The 13,393-nt window shown below is 39.4% G+C and overlaps 1 protein-coding gene across 8 annotated transcripts in view; it reads right to left on the reverse strand.

Moving 5' to 3' along the window:
- The window catches only part of LOC108552817 (Inositol 1,4,5,-trisphosphate receptor), a 38,889-nt gene extending 32,587 nt beyond the window's left edge, over positions 1 to 6,302 (reverse strand). For all 8 annotated transcript variants that reach the window (XM_017907485.1, XM_017907489.1, XM_017907486.1 and 5 more), the window contains exon 1: positions 5,974 to 6,302. The gene's annotated coding sequence lies outside the window, so the exon portion shown is untranslated. The remainder of the gene's footprint in view (positions 1 to 5,973) is intronic.
- Between the last annotated feature and the right edge of the window lie 7,091 nt (positions 6,303 to 13,393).

Below are 13,393 nucleotides of genomic sequence, written 5' to 3' on the forward strand. Positions count from 1 at the left end.
GCGTCGTGTTTGTTGCTATTACGATTTCGCGTGGAGATTGTTCTGTAAGCTGTATTGGCCAGTTTGAGAAGATCGCCAGGGATTAAGGATTTCCGAGGCGGTACTTTGCCATTCGAAAGTTTCAATTCGCAGATGTTAAGTTTCCCATCTGCAATATTTAACATTGATTAGTTCGAATTTAAAAAATGAACACGAAGTGTTAAATTATCAGTTTGCAACTTTTAATGGCGGATGGTTCGAACTTAAAAATTGAAATAAACCTGTAAAGCTTCGAGATTTTAGTCCATATTTCACAACTTGGAAGTTTGAATTTGCAGGTGTTAAATTTTCAATCTGCAACTTTTAATGGCCGATGGTTCGAACTTAAAAATTGAAATACACCTGTAGAGCTTCGAGATTTCAGTCCGTATGTGACAACTTGGAAGTTTGAATTCGCAGGTGTGAAATTTTCCATCTGCAATTTTTAATGTTAATTAGTTCGAATTAAAAAATTAAGATACAGCTGTAGAGCTTCAAGATTTCAGTCCATACTCGACATTTTAAAAGTTCGCATTCGAAAACTGGGAAATAAAAGATTTCGTAATTGAAACGTTCGAATCTGAATAGCCAGAAAGTTTAATCTGGTATTGGCGAAAGTTTAATTGCGCGTGTGCTATGTTCTTTTGTCTGCAGCATGAAATCTGTCCGCCTAATTTGTCTCTCAATTGCTTTGCAGAGCATATTAGAGTTTCCTTGAACACGGTCTCACTGTTACCCTAGTACACCGGCTCGGTTGCATTTAAACTACTGTGTGATACCGCTATACGCGACTACTTCACCACGTGCACTACTTTCTCCGGCAAAGTGTCTATATCGACATGGAACTTCCTTGTACATAGTCAAATGTGTTGCCTCATTCACGACCGCAGCATTCTATTCCTGGTGTTCATTCATAGAAAAACCCGCGAGACCAGCACCGACGCGCGATGAGTCACGGAGATGCTTTTAATTTTTATTTCCAGCGATCGACATCATATTCGAACCTACTCCAATAACGCGAATGATCGAAAATCCGATTTTTACGAATTTCGGCGTGAAAAACAAGGGCGCGCGATATAAACAGGAAATACGGATGCTGAAATAGCGCGAGGAAAGCAGAACTGCTATAAAAACGCAACAATGCAGCAAATTTAATTAAAAGTACACCGCGCCCTTTAGATTAATGAAAATTCAACGAGGTACACTTGCTGCTTTAATTCATTACAAGCATGCCTGTGTATAAACATTTCTGTAAAACCAGTTCTGTTTTCATTCATCTCTTGGCCCCGGCTAAATTACCCTTTGCGCTCTTACCTACAATTTTATATAACGCTGAACTTAAATAATACAGCAGGCGTGTTTCCGTCTAAACGTCGCAAATTTGATTACCCGACAGTCAATTGTCCGTCACATGCAAGCTGCATGCATTTCACCGCGAAATCGGTGATACGATTAAATAATTTGCAAGGTATACACCGTGAAAACGCGCGGCAACCGTTAATCTCTAAAGAGCACTTTCAACATTCTGTTAAGCTCGCACGAGCAGTGCTAAACGTACGAGCGTAAACGAACTAAGCCAAGAATACACAATACCGCGATAAGAAATTAAAATCGCGCCTCTACAACGCCCTCTGGATCGCGAGTGAATTCGAATTGGAAGCGTAAATAAATCACGTTGAAAAAAGCATCGAGAGAATAATCAAAATCCATGAACTAGTCATTAAAACCAGGCATTATTTCGTTAAAGCTGCTAGCCCATTCGAGATTCCAACAATAAAAAGTTTCGTTCGCGCGTACACGCGAAACGAATAGCGAAAGCAGTGTTTCGGTTACATCTTTCCATTTCTGCTTAAAGCTATTTCGCAACGTTGCCAAGCGAGGGCGCTATTATATATGGAAATAGATGGCTGACAAATTGTACACGGACCGTTAACGCGGACGTATCGTCTGAAAAAATACAGTCGGCGAATATTTGTTGGTTGTGCACGGGAGAATCGTAAAATATCGTGTTTAATACCGTGAAATGGATGTTCTTAATTCGCCACGACGTTCGGACCCAGGGGAATCGCGTGCGTGCATCGACGGTCGCAGATCATTCGCGGGTAATCGAACCGAATTTTAATGGAATTTTACGCACGCCATCAATGAACTCGGCGCTGCATGCGATATTCATAAGGCGATGCTTTCCTCTTTTTTCTTTTCTCTCGTCTTTTTTTTTTTTTCCCTACGTCGAGCGATATCGAAATTACATCACGTTTCATGGACGTTCTATAAATTGATTCGTCGTGGGAGACTAGGCGATCGAACGCATCCTCGATGACTATATTAATTAAAAATTTTGCACCAAAGCCTGCATTGAAATTTCCTTTCTTGCTCGAATTATCTTCATATACCGGAAAACGCTGAAATAGAATATTTGCGTTTTAAATAATTCGAATAAAAGGATTAATAAATTTTTGTCACACTATTATCAATTAGGTTGTTCGATATTTAAACTAATATGTAAAATTTATGTGAAATATTATGCAAAAAATTGTTATTGGTACGGCTAGCTTTACTATGAGATAAAAATCGAATAGCAGAGATATATAAAATAAATTGCGTACGAGCTTAGGTTATCAACGAAGCTGGCCAATGCATCGGTACGGTTTCATTAGATCGTATTGCCAGTCAATTGACAATTATTGTTCGATCACTGGGACATCCGACAAGAAAATAAAGGAAACATCTGCGCGTCCGCTTTTTTTCCAGTCCGTATTGCCTCTCGATAGTTTCCCTCCTCTTTTTCTGTATTCAGAAGACATAACGTAGTCTTAAAAATTCATACTCTTCGTTCCTTTCTTCCTTCCTAAATCATATACGTTATTCAAATTAATAAAAATTTATAAAAAGTAAAAAAAAAAGTAAAAAATAATTTACGAATCTCACTTTCGAAATATTTCCCGTAACATTTTAAAATTAAACAAAAATAATCACTCGTTCTACCAATGGCATAAATTATTCGAAATTATAAAATATTATAGGTTACAATTACGCATTTACGACTTGCCTTATACATGGTTTCATGTCACCATCGAATCAAACAGTTAACCTAACCAAGCGTGCTGAATTAACGAGAAACCTATTTCACGACTACACGAAAGAATCAAAATTTCACGGCAAATCTCGTGACGCGAGGCAACGCGTTAAATAATGCGATAATTAAACGGATTTCAAGCCGGTGCACCTTGGCCTCTCCTTTTCGAGCAGCCGGTTAGGAGCCCGGAGGGAGCCACGCGGCGGCGCGCGCACGCGCGCGCTTTTCAAGTTGCTCTGACTGCACAACAATAAGACGCTATTCCGTTTCACGAGGATATAGTTTTCATAATATTGCGAAAGCCCGTACCGGGGTATCGTGTTACCGTTACGCGATCTTTCGTTCGCCCAAGGTTTCCCATGGGCGACACGCGTCGCTTATTCTTCCTTCGTGTCTTTTTTTCCCCCCTTTATTCCCTTCCTCGATAGCGACATCTCACGCTTCGCGTGCGAACGATCGATTTAATGCGACACCGATACCCATCGATGCCGCCTCGATATAAATATTTGCAATACACGTAACTTCGCGCGTGCGACCAAGGTACACGAGGTAAGAGATATTTTTTAATTCGCCAATAAAAGAAGTCGGGTGTAGAGGAAAAATAAATTTGTATAATCTCACGGCGGAAAATTAGACAGTGACGTGAAGGATGTTTCAGGGTTACTGACGAGTTCTTGAACGAGTTATTTTTGAGCGACGAAGGTGTTTGGAAGAAGTTCGGAGACCTATTAGACAAGGCCGACTGTGAAGACATAACAAAGAAATTGGAAATGAAACGGTTGGAATATTTGAAATTCGGAAGGAAATCGAGTTATCGAATCGGCGTAAATGGATCACGTGACGCGCCGAGTAGCGCAGAAAATTCGATATGCGCAAGGAATTCGAACGTTTCGAGAGAATTCGAGTCCTTCGTGGCACTTCAAATTGCAGCCGAAGCACACGCATAGATCGAATATTTTCAAGTTGCCCTAAATATAAAACGAGGCGGAATATTCCAGATAACCTGTACGATAAATTAAAACCGAAGATTTTGAGTACTCGTTGTGACAAAGGATGATGCACGAGATACGTTCACTGTGTGTTTATGGCTTTATGTGACCTTGCCTGACAGGTCGTTGAACCCGACTTAAAAGAGGCTATCACCCTACAGAGTAAAAAATAAAACGTTTCATTAAACCTCACTAAGGCTCCCAATTTCACTGCACGCTTCACAAATAATCCACTTCTCGTGAAATACATTATCTTTGACATAAATAATTACTCGTTTGAAAGAAATCACTTTTATTCCAGTAGTTTCCTACTAATTTTCACTGTTCCGTCACTTCTTAATCACCCTATATATGCACATATACGCGCCAACAAATTTCATAATTACTCCATTTAGAGTATTATTCCCTCCTGGATATTCCTTCAAGCGATAAATTCCTCGAAAATTTTAAAAGTACATTAAAATAAATAAAGCGTTATATCCCGGAGTTATCAGGTGAATTGCTAAAGCATTAACGGATTCTGCGGTAAAAAAATACAATTTGATAAATTACGATTCAAACATAAAATGGATGGCGGATCATCAGAGCGCAGTGCCCTCTTTTTTAACCGACTGTATCGGAGGTAGATCGAAATAGCGGCTGGTTACTGTTCGTCGATGTATGTAATATACGGAACCGCGTCCATATTCTCCAATATCGATTCCGACTCGACCGAATCGAAGACGAAAAAGAGGAAGTTCCACCGATTCATCACCCGCGCGAGATGTCATTAACCTTTGCGGGATTTGCCGAGTGTGCGTCTCGAACCCATGCTGCACACGATCCATAATGCGATATATCCGTTTTGCATCGAAATAAGACTATTAATAGAAACTTTGGATCGCTGACGTAACAATATGCACACTTTATGCACGCTTCATCTATCGCCAATAATTTACGAGAAAGGTGTACAATGAAATCGTACTGGCAATGTCACTGGCCTTTCCCGAGCGAAGTTACATGAACGATTTTACGTCGAACGCGATGCAAATAACATACACACGCTACAAGCCACTGTTATAAAAGTTAATATATGTCGAAGAGTAAAAGAACGTCGATACACTGATGGCGAATGCGCTTATTGTCACAGCGAAACGAAAGAAATGACGCCGCATCAATTTCGTCTGTTCCCCTAATTCGAAACGAATTAATTTCATTCCACGTTCCATTTCCATCGTTTTCGCGTTCGTGGACGAGTACGGCGATCACGGTATAAAGCGTAGCTCTCCTTGGAGGGGGAATAAATAAAACGTGCCGATTGAAATCGGCCGTGTAGTATACTTTATGAGACGAAGCGTATAAATCTTACGATTCTATTAGGCGAACTACACGTTCGGAATAATAACACGCCGACGCGACACTATCGAAGTGACGAGAGATTCGAACGCGAAGGAAATTAACTTCACAGCGGCTAACGTCAAGCGAATACCGTTGAAAAAGCCCTGTGCTAATACTGTCAGCTGATGCCTAATAAAAGTATGGAGAGCTTCTTATTAGGAACGATCGAAACACGCACTCGATTTAGCAACTGCACGCACATTCTTCTCGCATGAACAGAAATATGTCTGTTCTGTGATAGTTGACAGATCTATTAAACTTATTAACACGTTTCTCACGCACAGTCATGGGAACCGCGTTTTTCCACGTCGTACGAAATCTAACCTATCGAGACGCAGGAAACGATGGAACATTTTACGAGGAAAACCGATGCAAGTGGAAAACACAAAACATTTGCAGATACTCGATAGTATGGGAAAAGAGAGGAAAAACAAACGGAAATGAAAATAGGAGGAAGCTTGTACTTTGTACTATCGGCGTTAATCGAGGAAAGAAAAAAACGTGTTTACTCACGTTCTCGCCGCCTGTGCTCGTTCCAACACTTTCGGTGCACTTCACGTTGCCGATCGAAATCGTTTCCGAGGCGGTAACGTACCGGTTTAAGAATGCCGGAACACTTCCTTGAACGGGCAAAATTATTTCAAATATGTTCACGATGCTTTGTTCACGCACCCTACGAAAAAAGGCGAAAACGTTCACGGTCGCCTCGTTAGTTGTTCACGTACGTGTCACAGATACCGCGATTCTCTTGTACACAGAATCTTTAACGTCCAACCACGACCGATTCGTAGACGAGATCGGTTATAAACATTCACGACCTCCGATTATACCGAAAACGTGCGACTTAGTATGGTCGTAAAATCACCGATACGCGCGTATGTATACACGACGGTTGAAGGACGACGCACGAGGAAAAACGTTCGCACCGCTCGGTGGTTCTGGCACGACTGGAATAGTAGAAGCGACTCGTCCCGACTTTACATATGGCTGCGTATCGGCCAATGATCAATCGAGTCGAATTTTTTTGAACGTATTCGTGAATTTTCCATATTTTCGCTTACACAAAAGTAATATAACCAATATTGTCTCGAAAAATTAGTACAAATTTGCAAATAGTAATTATCTTTTATAAAAATAACGAAAAGAACATCGCTTGTTGATAAAGTAAACGACCGAGAAGAAATTTACACGAACAGTAATTTCTAATGGTTAATTCTAATAGTTAAATACTATTATTTATTTTTCGTTTGTTAATAGTTACTTAAAAATGAATATGTCATACTCTAAAATATTTTTCATTACTTATAAAATATGAAATGTTTCAGCTAGGAGAGTCGTCGGTATTACAGGAATTTTTGGATACATACGACGTACTCCGTTGATAAAACAGAACACATCTTTATGGCGGTAAATTTTAATCTCGGTAATACGGCTTAAGTAAAATTATGGAAATAAATTATTACAAAATATAATGAGAAGTATTACAGTTTTACGTAAAATCTTATATAAGTAAATTTCTATTTTCCAATTCTTTACTTTACTATATCTGCTTTAATTAATTACGAGTTTTCACAAAAAGAGGGAAAGGATTAATATATATTAATACTTTTTACATACTGAAACATACACAGGGGTCCAAAATGATCAATTCTTTGCTAGTAATTTTTTGCTACAATGTAAAATAAATGAACAGATGAAAAGGTTTGCAAAAAAAAGAAATTAAGATTACAAAGTTCAGGGACGTGTAATTTCAGGACGAAATAATCCGAACAACGTTAATCTTTTCATTTTATTGTACCAAAAAATTTCATCTCGTTCAATCATTATTAATTCAATATAATATATTTATCCTTTATATTTGTTATATCTTATTTATAATAAATATTTGTAATAGTGTAGTGTTCATTGTTATTTTTTATTGTGTCGCCATGAGCCATGAAAACGTGGAATCAGCAAGTTCTTAATTACCGTTACTATACTAGCTAGAAAGACGTTTTGTGATTCTTTGAATTAATCCACGAAACATATTAACAGAAGCACGCCACGTGTTCGCGTGCTTGCCTCTTGTCCCATTTCTTTTTTCATGTTTTTATTTTTCTTATCTTTTTTAAAAAGAGTAAAGTGCGGAGACACTCGGTATTTCTTAAATTGACCAGACAAAACATATTTCTCCTTTCTCGTCTCACCTTTTCGCCGTGTATTTAATGATGCGAGCATTCAGACATAGACAATCCATATGTTAAAACAATAGGTACCTAAGGAAATTTTACAACTAGCTTAAGGCTCTAGTTCCCTTAAATCAGTTCGAATTAAAATTCAAACGAGGAACGTCTTATATTCTCCGATATTTTCGGTTCGCGTCGGCGACATCTCACCGAACAATTCGCGATACGTGATCGTCTTCTGCCTCCGATCGTTGCCACTGATCGATAAACTGAGAATCGTTTCCCGGTTATTTACGGATGCGAAACGTAACTGATTTTAATGTACTAAGGCCTTAACGTGTCAAAGCAGCGGAGCTAATTATCGTTATACAATAAGAAAATATATATACCTCTACGGACACCAATAATTCGATCTCACGATTGTACGTGGAACGTAGACACGGTTCCAAGAAATTTTCAACTTCTCCGATCTTTCGTTCGTTTCCTCTTTATACCACCGAGTCGCGTTTCCAAATTTCGAAAACAAGTGCTCCTGAAAACGTCACCTCGCTACGTTCTTCATCGTCCGACTCTCTCCGATATAAATCTTAACTTTCATCTATTTTTACCAATTTCTTCCGCGTTTAATTTCCTTCTTTAACGACTACCTCGATTCCCCGTAAACCCTGCAGTACACGATGCGATCAACGAATCGTTGCTCGGTTGACATTTCGACTGGTTTACGCGTGTAGCACGTGTCGTGATGCGTTTTCTTTCTGTTTTCCCTCTTTTTCCCCCGGTTTCGACTCTTCTCCCTTTTTCCGACGTTTTGCAAAAACTGAAACTGAACACATTGGACTGCAACGAGAACGATCTCGAGTTTCATTCCCTTTCCTCAGTATCGCCGGTGATGCCGAGTCTATTTGCGAACCGTCGCGAACTGTTACGAGATATCACTGACTGACTTACTGCAGAGTTAATGACAATCGTGTTTCATATGTTTCAGCATCTTAATGTTAGTCTAACATTACACGCTATCGAGAGTACATCTACCGACGCAGTACCTAAGTTTAAAGCCCTGCAACTCGAACCTGGTTTCGTCGCTTCATCGAGCCGGTGTGATCGGAAAGTTTCCCGTTTTGTTTCATTTTCTTTTTCTATTCTGGACGACTGCGTGAAAAGTCCGAATAAAGCGTCTCCACTTGCACGTGACCAAGACTTACTGATTAAGAATCGCTTAAAAGAAAAATATGTTTCTTCTTTCCCTTCGCCCTCTTTCTCCCTCTCTTCTCTCCTCCTGCCTTTTAACCCGTTATTGTGCATCACCTGCCTCTCGCTCGTTCATCACATATACATATATATAATTGCATTTATGTATCAACTATTTCGCGATCGGCTGACAGACGATCGAATAGGATGTTCCTCGACTTCCGTTACCGCATCCCATCCACCCCGTATTTAGTGTACACTACAAACGCTTACAAATTCTCAAAATATTACAGCGTACTTCAATGTATCAAGCGCACACTGGAGAATATATTTCGTGACTCGTCTTCGTTAATCCAAAATTAATCCGAACGTTCGCGAAAAACAGACTATTTCCCTAGCCGGCGTGCGCGGTCCGGCGGCCATTTTGGCGCGGCGGCGGCCGCCATTTTGACGATAAGTACGATATCGACGGTACTTCGCGGAAAATCAGGAACGACTATCGTTTTTCGTTCCCGTTCATGCTGAAACATTTAAACACAGAGCTACGTCGTTGAGCTACATTAACGATAGTTGGATATCGATCCCGCTCATAGTGCCACGAAATTTGTTACGAAGATATTGCAAAAGTTCAAGTTTGTACCTTAATACATCTATATCGTATGATTAATAACATGGTATATCGCAGTTTCTTTTTCTTTCGTTTCTTTTTTTCTTTTCTTTCTTCTCTTTTTCGTCTTTACACGACTACCAGCAATTTCGATATCCATTAAAAAAATTCGCACACGGTTTCACTTATCCCTAAACTTAAACAACGAGGTTCGAGAAATGTTTCGTGGAGACTAGATGAGAATTGTCCGAAATTAAGGAGAAATTAAGAGAACGAAAGGAAATACGTATACGAATCGATGGAGATGGAGGAATCGAATCGAATATATTCTCCGTTAACGTAATAGCATCGTTGTTGGGTATCTTGTGTAAAACTAGCTTCGATCGTTTCGATCGCACGATAACGATAAGTTCTGTATAGCTTTAATCAACCATTACTGCGAATGCGTACGTTGGCATCGTCATTAACACATTAGATAACATCGACGATATAGTATTATGAACGAGTAGCAAAAATATTGCTATTTCCTTGTCTCCATGAGAGATTATCCGAAGGTGGGAAGGTGTATCGCTCAAAATTATCTCCGTGTTCCGCAAAAACTAAGCGACCCTACGCGTTACGAGAAAAGGTATCTTTCAAACACTGGTTACGGATCTTGATGACGGAGCAAGAATAGTCGTGACAACCATGAGCATTCCATTCTCTTTGTTAAAGATTATGCGAAGAAGACATTGCAAATTCATTAAATCGAATATACATTTTTCGTTTTGGTAGAAGTTTGGTAGAAAATACGGACGATGAAATTCGAGGTTTCCCAAATGTTTGATAATCGATAATACGATGGTATTTTGGTAATTTCAATGGTATTTTAAAATTGCTTTCAGTCGTCTCCTCGCGTAATCTTCGATTCCTCTCGAATTCCCTCGCGATTAATCTCCTTCTTCTTACAATTAAATCACCGAAGTTCTATCACACGACTGTTCTTACTCTGACAAAGAAACTGCTCCGTTTCGAACATCGGGATTGCGTCTCGGAAGAATCGCAAACACGGTGAACGTTAGTCGAGAACTTATGTTATACCCCGAAATATTGCATTCAACGAACCGGCCAGTTGATTCTTCGCTTAACAAACGTTGCTAGCCGCCTCCACTGACCATAATGGAAATTAAACGGAGTGGACACTCGCTTTGGCAACGAATGGCACCGCTCGTCACTGCTTGCTTTTGGAGTTGTCCCACGATCGTGTCGTATACTTACGTACGTTTCACGATACGAAACGGGCCTGACATTCTCATCGTGTCTCAACGGCTCGCGAAAGCTGCCAATTCGATCGTTACCAATTGCATCGTCGCCGAGAAATCGTCGATAGGTCGTGGAACGACGGATACCGATCGCGGTTGACGCGGGTTTGATCATAGATAACGACTCCTTTGCATTATTTACGTTTCCCTTTTCTTTCCTCTCTTTTTCCCTCCACTTCTTCCCACAAGACGCTGACGCACAAGGAAGGAGGGGATGAAAGAACGAAGACACGCGGGGAGAAAGTTCGAGAGTAATTAAGGGTTGGAAATTAAGCGACCTCTTCGAGGTTTGAATCGCGAAGATGGAGATAATCAGCGAGAAACAATTTGGAGAATAGCACAATGCTCGTGTTTGATCATTATTCGAGGGATGCGCGATTAAGCGTGGAAGGCACGAAGCACACCGCTCAAAAGTTTGGGATCGCTTCTCAAAATTCGTGGTTCACGAAGTAGAATGAAATAAAAATCCCTCGAGATTACGTATCTTTCGTCTTTGGCAAATTTATTGCATCTCCTTCGACATATCGTCGTGTTCGCTGTTTTCGTTTTTACAGGTGGTCATGTCTCGTCGTTTCCTAACTTCCGTTTCCTCCCTCGTGCACCCTGAGTAGCTGTCATATTTCGCTCGATTTCACGGACTGCGAGATTCTACAATTTGGAATTATCTTACTGTTATTGCACCATAAGACTGTGACACTGTAGCAATGCGTTTTACTTACAATTATCAGCGATGGAAGGTTAGATCGTTGTTCGTGGTATTCTTATTCGAGAACCGATAGGAGGCTACACGAGGGTGAAGAAATCGACGACATGAATATATTAGGTACGACGAAACGACGTCAAACGTGTACGAAGGCTCTGTGAAGAAAGACTGTTGAAAAAGAAAACGCGAAATTACAAAAATACGCAGAAGAAGCCTCGTTTGCAAGGAGGACGACTTGCGTCGACGTAGGGTGTACAAAACAAGCGAATATTTTAAACGAACATACATTAACAATCCGAATCTCGTCGTTTTACTGTAACTGACCATCTACCAACTCGAGACGTACAAGATTATCTTCGCTGGCATAATTTAACCCTCTATGGGCCGAATATATATTTTTCTTGGCTATAAGAATTGTATGTAACAAAATCAACAAATATTTGACCCACGGGAGGTATTGTAAAAATAATTATAAATATATCGAAAGAAAAATCGCGAACTGGAGTGATCAAGACGATAACGTTAAATGCAGTATTTAATAAAATACCCATACATCGGCATGTAACTTGAAAGTTACGCGGGCCCATAGAGGGTTAATATACGATTCTAATTCTTTCTCTCTCCCTCTCTCTCTCTCTCACTCTTTCTCTCTCTCTCTTTCTCTCTCGTCGGACAAGCGATCCCAAAGTTTTGAACAGTAGCGAGCGTGTGTAACAAGAAGAGATAAATTGGCCTGATTGACTTATTGAAGTAGAAGATGCGGTAAGACGCAGAGTGCATAAGTAATAAACATAAGGAGAGACAAACAACAGTTGCAAAAAAATAAAAAATGATTATTAAAACTATCCTTTCGGTCGGTTAAACAATCGGTTAGTAAAACCATATACATAATAGAGTTGTGCGAATACGATCAATAATAACATATAATTAATCGATAAACCTATGTTACATGTATAAAAGTAATAATGTGAGATCTGTGAATACGACTTTACCTCGATCACTGTAATCTACGAGAGCGCAAAAATCTATGATTACCGTTTCCATACACTCTTTTCTCTCTCTTTAATTTCCCCTTTTTCCCTTTTTTCTCGTTTCCGATTTTCCTTCACTTTTCCATTCCAGCCTTTTTGGTCGCCGTTCAACCAAGTCTTAAAAAAAAAAAAAACAGAATACGCGCCCGGAGACGCGTTCAAAGATGCTAATAAGAACGTATTAAAGCTACTACACACCAGCTTACTTGGAAGTAAAGAGAATGTTCTATGGCGAGATACATAGCACAGATAAAAGACCGAGAGAAATTACTATGAATTACTGCTACGAATTACAAACGGACTTTCTAAATACAAATGATTCTGAAAACCGAATCACTTCTTTCGTTTGTGCATCTGAAAATCCTGGCGAACGAGTGTGCAAACGCGACGCTGCATCGTCTTTTCCTCGTACTTTCTTTTGCTTTTTCTATTTCTCTGTATGTGTGTCCGTGTGTGTATATGTGTGTGAGTGTCGTGTAATTTCGAGGAAAAATAGACGCACGTGTGTACCGGTGTGGCGAGATGATACAAAAAAAAGTATGACAAAATGAAATGAAAATAATTTACATATGTGTGTGTTTATGTATATATATACACACACAAATAAATGTTTGTGTATATATATATACCATTACAGTGCCTGAGAAAGACGTCGAAAAGGCATGTGAACGCCTAATAAGCCATACAAACGCCGTATTAGTTTCACTCCATTTTAATAATCATTTCTCTAATCAGTAAATACATTGCTATACACTTCACCAACGGATAGAGCCACTGCGAATCATACGAAAAATTCCATGAAAGACTTAAATAATCATAAATAATTGTAAATTCCGAAGGACAAGTTTCCTTTATCTTTTTTTTTTCCTTTTTCTTTTCCTTTTTTTGTTTTTTTTTTTTTTTTTTTTTTTTTTTTCTTCCCCGTAAATTTAGTATTT

This window comes from Eufriesea mexicana, unplaced genomic scaffold (genome assembly GCF_001483705.2).
Source record: "Eufriesea mexicana isolate 0111107269 unplaced genomic scaffold, ASM148370v2 scaffold8101, whole genome shotgun sequence".
Taxonomy (NCBI): Eukaryota; Metazoa; Arthropoda; class Insecta; order Hymenoptera; family Apidae; genus Eufriesea; species Eufriesea mexicana.